This window comes from Mustela putorius, unplaced genomic scaffold (assembly GCF_011764305.1).
Source record: "Mustela putorius furo isolate JIRA1106 unplaced genomic scaffold, ASM1176430v1.1 tig00003903_pilon_pilon_pilon, whole genome shotgun sequence".
Taxonomy (NCBI): domain Eukaryota; kingdom Metazoa; phylum Chordata; class Mammalia; order Carnivora; family Mustelidae; genus Mustela; species Mustela putorius.
Window position 1 is genome coordinate 3474647 of NW_025422051.1, and position 10835 is coordinate 3485481.

Here is a 10835-nt window from a genome sequence, read left to right on the forward strand (position 1 = left end):
AGGCAGCTGCTGAGAATCTGTGGCTGTCAGTCCCTGGGGGAGGGGCCTTGGTGTGGGGGCTTATGTGGGCCTGAGTGGGAGGTTTGTTTCCTCAATTCGGTTTCTTCTTCCTTTACTTTTACACAGAACACTTCACTTCTGACGCGGCTGGTCACCAGAGGTGTGGAGGTTTCTCTCCACATCCAGCAATTCTTCATGACACCCAGTGGGCATCCTAGAGTCGAACTCAATTCTGACACCACCTGCCTGGAGATGGCGTCCGATCCCCCAGGTTGAGGGCTCAGTCCCACAAGACAGCTCCCTTTCCCACCTCAGATGCCGACTGCAAGTCATAGGTCCCCAGGTGACCCCCAGAAGTTGTGGCTACAACTCAGAGGTTTCCACGACCCCTTCCTCACGTTCGATTAATTTACCAGAGCGACTCACAGAACTCAGGGAGGCTCTTACTTACAGTTATCAGTTTATGAAAGGACATGATAAAGGATACAGATGAACAGCCAGAAGAAGAGATATAGAGGGCAAGGTCTGGGAGGGTCTCGAGCCCAGGAGCTTCTGTCCCTGTGGCGTCGGGTGTGTCACCCTTCCAGGATGTGGATGTGTTCTCCCCCTTGTAAGCTCCCTGAACCCCATGCTACTGGGGTTTTGATGGAGCCTGCCTCTTGTAGGCATTAACTCTGTTTCCAACCCTCTCCCTTCTCTGGAGAAGTGCACAAGGGCGGGGCTGAAAAATCCCAGGCTTCTCATCATGGCTTGGTCTTTCTGGTGACAAGTTCCAGTCCGGGAGCTCACCTAGAGTCATCTTTAGAACAAAAGATGGTTCTACTGTTTTGTTTTGTTTTTTTAAGTTTTATTTATTTAAGTCATCTCTATTGCCAAAGTTGAGCTCAAACTCATGACCCCGAGATCAAGAGTCACATGCTTGGGGCGCCTGGGTGGCTCAGTGGGTTAAAGCCTCTGTCTTCAGCTCAGGTCATGATCTCAGGGTCCTGGGATCAAGCCCCGCATTGGGCCCTTTGCTCAGCAGGGAGCCTGCTTCCTCCTCTCTCTCTGCCTGCCTCTCTGCCTACTTGTGATCTCTCTCTGTGTCAAATAAGTAAATAAAATCTCTAGGAAAAAAAAAAAAAGAGTCACATGCTTTTCCGACTGAGCCAGCCAGGTGCCCCGCTCCTAATGTTCTTATCACTTGGGAATTTACAAGGTTTCAGGAGCCCCGTCGGGAACCAGGGTCAAAGACAAATATTAGAACAGGAGATGCTCCTAGTGCTTTTATCACTTAGAAGATTCAAGGGTTTTAAGGAGCTCTGTGCAGGAACCAGGGGGCAGAGACCAACATATACATATATATATATATATTTTTAATATTTTATTTATTTATTTGACAGATAGAGATCACAAGTAGGTAGAGAGGCAGGCAGAGAGAGAGAGGAGGAGGAAGGCTTCCTGCTGAGCAGAGAGCCCAACGAAGGGCAAGATCCCAGGACCCCGAGATCATGACCCAAGCCGAAGACAGAGGCTTTAACCCACTGAGCCACCCAGGTGCCCCAATTTTTTCTATTATCTCATACCAGCGTGGATTGACTTTGGTCAAATTTCTTACTCCTTCTGAGCTTCAGTTTCCTTATGTATAAAATGGAGGTAATATATCATATACTATATATAGTATATAATATGTATAATATCTGAATATGATTGTGGAAAATCCTCGGCATGGCCAGAGTATAAGACCATGCACAATCTGGGGGGAAAGGATGGTGAGACACTGGGGTACAGCACTCTGAATGCAGGACTTGGAGGGTGGGGGAGCACAGTGTGGATAGGGCGTGGCTTTGGGGGAAGCGGGTCTGTAGCAAATTGTACCTCACTCTCTGAGGTAAGTCTGATGTCCATGTGTCTTATCAGCTTCTGCGGTTTGGCTCAGAGAAAAGCCAGCATGGTCATAGTCCAAATACAGATCTCCTGATTATTAGCCCAAGTAGGTATCTGGGAAGTTTTAAATGTTGTCAGCTTAGAAAGAAGGCTGTGTATGTTCCCAAAAGTGTGCATTGAACTATCCCGGAGCTCTGTTTTAAGTATCCACGACATTGTCATCCTGCAGCCTGAGCTCTTGACCTGAGCCTCATGGCCCTTTTTCTCTACGATCACTGACCCTACAGACATACCCTTTTTTCCTGCTCTTGCTGAGTTGGCTAGAATTTTCAGTACAGTGGTGGAGAGAAACATGCATAGGAGAATGCTTGCAGGGTTTTTAAAAAAATTTCATTTAAATGGAAATCTTTCAACATTTCCCACTGAGAATAATGGTTTTCTTTCTTCCCCTTCCTTCCTGCCTTCCTTTCTTTCTCTCTCCCTCTTTCTTTCTTTTGTAGAGATCCTTACCAGGTATAGAAGTTACCATTTCTTCCTACTTCGCTAAGTTTTTTTTTTTTAATTTTTATTTATTTGAGAAAGAGAGAGAGAGCGAGAGTGAGCGAGAGCTAGACAGAGACAGAGCATGAGTAGTAGGGAAAGGCAGAGGGAGAGAGAGAAGGAGGCTCCACAATGAACAGGAAGCTGATGTGGGGCTCTATCCTATGACTCTGGGATCATGACCTGAGCTGAGGACAGATGTCTAACTGACTGAGCCACCCAGGTGCCCCTACAGTGCTAAGTTTAAAAGAAAATTGTAAATGGCTGCTAAAATGTGTCGGATACTTTTTCTATGTCTTTCTTGGCAATCATGAGTTTTCTCTTTTGATCTATAAATATGGTAAGTTACATTATTCAATCTTCCAATAATAAACCAACATTATATTCCAGGGATAAACCCAACTTGTCATGATACCTTACCTTTTTATATATTGCTAATATTTCATTTAGAATTTTTTTTTCACTTAGGATTTTTGCATCTATATTCCCGAATGAGATAAACCTGACATTTTTGTTGTTGTTCACTATGCTGTTATGGGTTAAATTGTGCTCCTGCAAAAAAGATGTTGAAGGGGTGCCTGAGTGGTTCAGTGGGTTAAAGCCTCTGCCTTCGGCTCAGGTCATGATCCCCAGGGTCCTGGGATCCAGCCCCGCATCCACTCTCTGCTCAGCAGGAAGCCTGCTTCCCTTCCTCTCTCTCTCTCTCTCTGCCTACTTGTGATCTCTGTCTTTCAAATAAATAAATAAATAAATAAATAAATAAATAAAAATCTTAAAAAAAAAGATGTTGGTGGGGCCACCAGTACCTCAGAGTGTGACTTAATGTAGAAATAGTGTCATTGCACATAGGATTAGCTAGGATGAAGTCATATTGCTGTAAGGCAGGCCCTTAATTCAATGACTTGCATCCTTATAAGAAGATAGCCAGGGGCACCTGGCTGGCTCAGTTGAGAAAGTGTGGGACTCTTGATCTTGGGGGCGTGAGTTCAAGCCCCACATTGGGTGAAGAGTTTACAAAATAAAAAAGATTAAGGGGTGCCTGGGTGACTCAGTTGGTTAAGAGGCCGACTCTTGATTTCGGCTCAGGTCATGATTTCGGGGTCCTGAGATCGAGCCCCACATCGGGCTCTGTGCTCAGTGGGGACTCTGCTTGTGAATTCTCTCTCTCTTCTCTCTCCCGCTGCCCGTCTCCCTAAAGACAGCGATGTGAAGTCAGGGAGACACAGGGAGAATGCCATGTGGTAACAGGGCAGAGGGTGAAATCATGCAGCTGGAATCAGGGACCCCCCCCCAAAGATTGCTGGCAAACTGCCAGAAACTAGGAAGCGGCAAGGGAGGGGTCACCTTTAGGCTTTGGAGGGAGCATGGCCCCACCAACACATTGATTGCAGACTTCCAGGCTCCAGAACTGTGAGATGATAAATTTCTGTTGCTTTACGCCCCAAGTTTGTGGCATTCAGTTACAGCAGCCCAAGGAAACAAATAGGCTATCTTCATAGAATGGACTGGGGAGCTTACCCTTTTGTTTCTATTCTCTGTAAGCATTTGGGTAGCCTCAAATGAACTGCTTCTTGAATGCATCGCACAAGTTGAACTTCAAGCCACATGGGCTTACTGTTTTCCTTGTGGGAAGATACGCCTTGAACGTGAAATAAACTTCTAGGCACCTGGTATGCATCAGCCCTGAAGACAGGCAGAACCCTCACCCTTCCCGCGTTCCTAGAGACAGGAAAAAGTATTCTGGAGAAACATACAAGCATTTTTCATATTCTATTGGCAAGAGCCACTAAGCAATTAGATATACGTTTTGAAATGATTACTACGGTCAAGCCAGTCAACAGATCTGTTTTCCCACATTCTGTTACCTTTGTGTTGTGTGTGTACGTGTGTGTGTGTATTAAGAATGCCTGAGATCTACTCTCTCAGCAAATTTCCAGTATACATTACAGTATCATTAACTATAATCACCATGCTGCACATTAGATCCCTTGAACTTGTTCATCTTACATAACTGCAACTTCATAAACTTTGACCGACATCTTCCCATTTCCCCTACCTCCCCCAGGCTCACCCCTAGTAACCACTGTTCTCTCTGTTTCTGTGCATTCAACTTATTGAGACTCCGCACATAAGCAAGATCACGAATCACTTTTCTTTCTGTCTTTGGTTTATTCACCTAGCATAATGTCCTCTAGGTTTATTCCTTTGTATGTATACCACATCTTTATCCATTCATCTATCAGTGGACACTTGGGTTGCCTCCGTATCTTGGCTATTGTAAATAATGCTGCAGCTAACATAGGGGTGCAGATATCTGTTTGAATGTGTGCTGTTGTTTTCTTTGGGTAAATAGTAGTGGAATTACTGGATCACATGGTAGTTTTATTTTTAATTTTCTGAGGAACCTCCACACTGTTTTCCAGAGTGGCTGCACCAATTTGCATTCCCACCGACAGTGCATGAGGGCTCCTTTTTCTCCGCATCCTCTCCAACACTTGCTGTTTCTTGTGCTTTTCATTTTAGCCATGCTGACAGGTGTAAAGGGACAACTCATTGTGCTTTTAATTTGCATTTCCCTCATGATGAGTGATGTTGAGCATTTTTTATGTACCTACACATGGGATCTTCTCACCCAAAAACAGAGATAATTTTACTTCTTCCTTTCTGATTTGGGTGACTTTCGTTTCCTTTTATTTTTCTTAAGATCTTATTTATTTATTTATTTATTTATTTGTCAGGGAGAGAGAGAGAGCACAAGCAGGCAGAGTGGTAGGCAAAGGCGGAGAGAGAAGCAGGCTCCCTGCCAAGCAAGGAGCCTGATGTGGGACACAATCCCAGGACCCAAACTCCCCCACATGATAAACTGGGCCATAAATCCCTAGCAGTGGCTTAACTGACTGAGCCACCCAGGTGTCCCTTATTTCCTTTTTTTTCCCCTTATTTCCTTTTCTTTCCTGATTTCTCTTGCTAGGACGTCCAGGGCTATGTTGACTAGAAGTGGTGGCAGTGGGCATCCTTGCTTTGTACTGGATCTTAGAGGAAAAGCGCTCACATTTCCCCCATTAATTATAATGTTAGTTGTGGGATTTTCATAAATGCCCTTTATTGTGTTGAGGTAAGCTTCTGCTATCCCTATTTTGTTGAGAGGTGTATTTGTTTTAAATCACGAATGGATGTTGATCTTTGTCAAATGCTTTTTCTGCATCTATTGAGATGATCATGTGGTTTTTAGTTTTTCATTCTGTGAATGTGGTGCATCAAACTGATTGATTGGCATAGGTTAGTCATAAGCTAGCATCCCAGGGATAAATCCCACATGCTTGTGCTGAATTTTTTAAAAGAACTAACTATTTTTGAGAGAGAGAGAGAGAGAGAGAGAGAGAAGGAGAGGTGTGCGTGCACATGAGGAAGGGGGTAGGAGCAGAGGGAGAGGCAGGCTCCCCACTGAACAGGGAGCCCGATGCTGGGTCCGATCCCAGGACTCCGGGATCATGACCTAAGCTGAGGCAGACACTCAACTGACTGAGCCACCCAGGTGCCCGGTTGTGTTGTATTATCTTCTTGAACGGTGTTTGGGGGAAAAAAAAAACCATAATTCATGAGGCATTGATTACAGTTCTCCTGAAGGTCTTTTCCCAGTCATGGAGAATAATTAGCCCCCAACTGAGACTGCTCCAGGACCCCATCTAACAAATCATAAAAGCTTCTTGGAAATCTTTTTATTCTTTCAGGTCTTGCTTTTATGGGTTTTTTTCTGGTCTGGTTGGTGGGAGCAGCTACTACTCTTTTGCCAGTATGAGGGCTGGCCACGGCTCCTTCTAATCCTTCCAGACAGTTCTTTCCTTGGCCTCAGTCATTTTCTTCACAGGCGTGCACTAATCTGTACTCTTCTGAATAATGCACCCTGTGTGGAGGCCCCTGGGGCCTAAACCAGTCTGGCTTCCAGAGTCAAGCTGAGCGAGTCAATCAAACTTCCAGATCCTGGCAATAGAGGACGGCCGGGACAACGTCTGGTGGCCAAGTGGCTGGAAAGTGTGGAGCTTAGATGAGATTTCTAATCTGTTCCTTGGAAGTTACCTCTAAGAGATTTCTTAACCCTTCACATTGACCTCTGGGGCCATCCCGTGGGATTTCACTGTTCTTCAAACTCCCCCACATGATAAACTGGGCCATAAATCCCTAGTAGTTATTAGAAGAGCAGCTGGATGTGGAGTGGGTCCACTGGGGCAAAGAGGTAAACCAAAATACCAGTGCGTGCTCCCCCGGCCAGAGCTGGCTGGATATGCACCGGAACCTGGGTATTTAATGGCCCCATCTCTTTTTGTGCAGGGGAGGACATCGTCGATGAGAGTGGCACAGTCAACACTGGGGTTCTCCATGGTGTGTGCAGTGGCTTTCCAGGAGGGACACTATGGGAACTGGAGGGATCTGGAACCCCAGGCAGCACCCTGCCCCCCTCATTCCACATCCAACTGCTTTTCCCAAAAGGCCTCTGCACCCTTGGTCTTGACCCCTGAGGCCAGAGACCTGGGCTGTTCCTGGCCAATCTTGCTGCTCTCCAACCTTCTCCACTCAAGAAATGGGACCGCCAGTTGCCTAGGCCATCATCTAAAGACCAACCAGCCACAGACGATAGGAAGGCCCTGCCCAGGGTCTCTTATTGTTCCTGGATCTCCTAGGATCAGTTCTAAAATGCACCAGATGCACCCTCTGTGGGGGACTCCAGCATCTACCTCTGCCAGTCCCTTTTCCTTCTTCCTCCTCTGCATGAGTAATGGTGGCATAAAGCGATCTGTTTGATATCAGGCCATTGGACAGTGTTGGTGACCACTTGTAAAAGTTGAGACCTCACCTCTGCAGTGAAAATTGGAGATTTCATCTCAGGACTAAGAAGTAGAGACTTAGATTCTGAAGCTGAAATCAAGACTTAGCATTTGGAGGAGGAGTATAGATTTGGTCTCTGGAGGGAGAATTGGGGAACACAGCTCCTGCTGGCAGAGGCTGGGACTTATCCTCTGGAGGCAGAGTCTTTCCTAGATTTCTGGCAGGAGAAGTCAGGACTCACTCTCTTGAGAGAGAGGCTGGAACTCATTATCTGAAGCAAAAAGTAGGAGTTAGGCTCTGGAGCTGGTTACTATGGAGTTAGGCTCTGCAGGGGGAGTCAGGGAAGGAAGAGTTGGCAGCTTAGGGTGGGAGTTGGTATCTGCTGGAGAAAGACAGGATTTAGTGCCTGGTGTGAGGAGTCTGGTGTTGATGCCTGGTCTGAGGACCTTGGACTCAGAGGGTCTGATGGGTGCATGTCAATGTCCAGAACAGTAAAGGGTCTGAGATTTTATTCTACTTGCAACCTAACAAGCTATCCTGTTTCATGGATGCAAATAGAAGGCATGCGACTCCTGGGTCAGAGATAAAGAACTTTATTATTCATAGCAACAGCAGTAGCCAGAATGTCAGATGTTTAAGCTGATTCTCCAAGGGGCTAATACAGGTGGGCCTAGATGCATGCCTGCATACATAGTGAGTTGTGGTATAGGAGGGGAACTCTGAGTGTGTAAGATTGATTGTTCCTATACTGAGTATTAACAAGCCTGTTTTCTGTCTGCTACGAAATTATTTATATCAAGGGAGCTTGCTACAAACACAGTTCTGAGAAATAGCCTGCGTAAGGCATGGTCATGGCCTTGCATTCTTGGCATGCCCACCAAGAAATGTGCAGGAATACTCAGGGAAGATGGCAGATCGGTGTTGGTAAATCAGGTTGGCTAGATATCTTGATTCACTGTCAAGCAGATGTGCTTTTTACAAGTTTGGTTAAATAGATGGCCATTTGAGCAATTGGCCAGAAAAGACTCAGGGCAGGGGTTTAATGTTTGTCGTGGGTGAGGATTCCATCACCAGGGACAGGGGCTAGCCTGGGTTCCATAAGGCCGAGTTTCCAGGTTCAGAGGTCCTGCACAGCCATTCTGGGGGCGTAGGATCACCTGCAATTCTAGGAGATTCCTTCCTCAAAGTCCTCAGAACACTCTTCCTTGGCCCTTGGAGCACCTCAGCAATTCTACTACTCTCTGACTTCCTTTGAACGAGAAATGGGCTGGAAGTGACTGAGTTAGGAGGCTAGTCTCCCTCCAGAGACCAAATCTATACTCCTCCTCCAAAGGTCCCCGGATTTGTGCTTCAGATCATCTTTGGTCTCCTGATGGCCTACAAAAAGCCCTGCTACACACTCCTTGGAGCCCTGGGAATAGCCCCACAGCAGCCTTATCACTCTCTGAACTCCCTTGGTTGAGAAATGAGGATGGGAGAGGACCAAGCAGAGATCAGACAACAGAGATCAAACACTGCAGTGGACTGCAGTGAGGGCTGGAGAGGAAGCTGTCTGGGACTTCAGATCCACCATGCTCCCTGGAGATCCTCAATGAAAAGGCCTTTGCAGGTTGGGTTTAAGCCCGGGTGTTCATAAACAACTTTATGGAGTTGCTTTTCCCAGCTCCTGACCTGCATGTACATGAATTGGATCCTGATTAACATATCAAAGACTCAGAGACATGAGCCAATGCTCCACCTCTTCCGAGGTCCCAGACTGACCACTGGGTGATACACACATGGGAAAGACCCAAACAACACTGCAAAGCCTGTAAAAACAACTGACATTGGAACCAAACCCACATTAGATAGGATGGAACTTTCGGACCAAACCTAACTATGGAGATTGTCTGCTAAAACAAATATATCAACATTCTTCATAGGATTTAAGCAAGACCTAGAGTTTCATAATGTAATATTCAAAATATCCAGGATACAATCTAAAATTACTCATCATACCAAGAACAATGAAATGCTCAATTCAAATGGAAAAAGATGATCAACGGTGCCAAGAGTGAGATGATGCAGATATTAGAAGTACCTGACAAGCACTTTAAAACAGCTATTATATAAAAATGATTGAGCAATCATGAAAATTCTCCAAACAAATATTAAAGTGGAAAAATATTGGCATAGAAATGGAAATTTTAGAACTGAAAAATAAAATAACAACAACAAAAATAGCCAAGAACACAGAGAAAGGAGCCAGTGAACTTGAAGACCGATCACAGAATAACAGCGAGACAAAAAAATATTGAAAAAAAAAAAACACCAGGAACTCAGGAACTTGTGGCACAACAATAAAAAGTCTGATGTTCAAGTCTTTGGAGTCCCAGAGAGAAAAATGTGAGGCAGAAGAAATAATTGCCCAAACTTCCCAAGTTAGGTTAAAAAAATAAAAAAATAAAAACACCCCATAAACTGACAGATTCAAGAAGCAGAGCAAACCCCAAACAGGATAAACCCAAAGAAATACATATCTAGATACCTCATAATCAAATTGCTGAAAGTTAAAGACTAATACAAAATCCTGAAATCAGCAAGAGAAAAATTATTTATTACCTGTAGGGAAGTGATAACTTCAAAGGCTGCAGATTTCTCATCAGAAACCATGAAGGCCAGAAGAAAATGGCACATTTTTTAAGTGCCAACGGGCTGGAAGGAAAGAACTATCAACCGTGCATTTCATATTTAGTGAAAACAGCCGTCAGGGATGAAGATGAAATAAAGACATTCTCATACAAAGTAAAACTGAGAGAATTCATAGCCAACAGACCTACTCTAAAAGAACTGATACAGAAAGTTCTTCAGACAATAGGAAGGAGACAGAAAGAAACTTGGAACATTAGGAATGAAGGAAGAACAACAGAAATGGTAAGTATCTTGGTAAAGAGACTATTATTTTCCTCTTGAGTTCTTCAAAACATGCTTGATGGTTGAAAGCAAAAAAATTAACCTTGATGGAGTACCTGGCCAGCTCAGTCAGTAGAGTATGCGACTCTTGACCTCGGGATTATAAGTTTGAGTCCCATGTTGGGTATAGATATTACTTAAAAAGAAAATATTTTAAAAATGTAGATTTGATGAATTTTCAATGGATTTCAGTAGATTTTCAAGGGATAAAGAGAGACATGATACTGAAAAAAGTCAATTCATCAAGACATACAATTTTAAAGGTGTATGCACCTAACAACAGAGTTCCAAAATACACAGATCCAAAACTGTCAGAACTGAATAGAGCAACAGACAAATTCAAAATTATAGTTAGAAACTTTAACAACCCTTCCTCATTAATGGCTAAAACTAGAAGACAACAGCTCAGGAAAGATCTAGAAGAACTGAATACCACCAACAACGAACTGAATCTGACTGACATTTATAAAACACGCAGTTCATAAAAGCAGAATACACATTTTTCTCAAATATAAATCTAACAAAATATGTGCAAGACCTATATACTGAGACCTACAAAATGCTGATGAAAAATGTCTTTGAAGACCTAAATAGTTGGAAAGATGCACTGGATTGGAAGATTCAAAATAGTAAAGATGCCAGTTCTCTTCAAA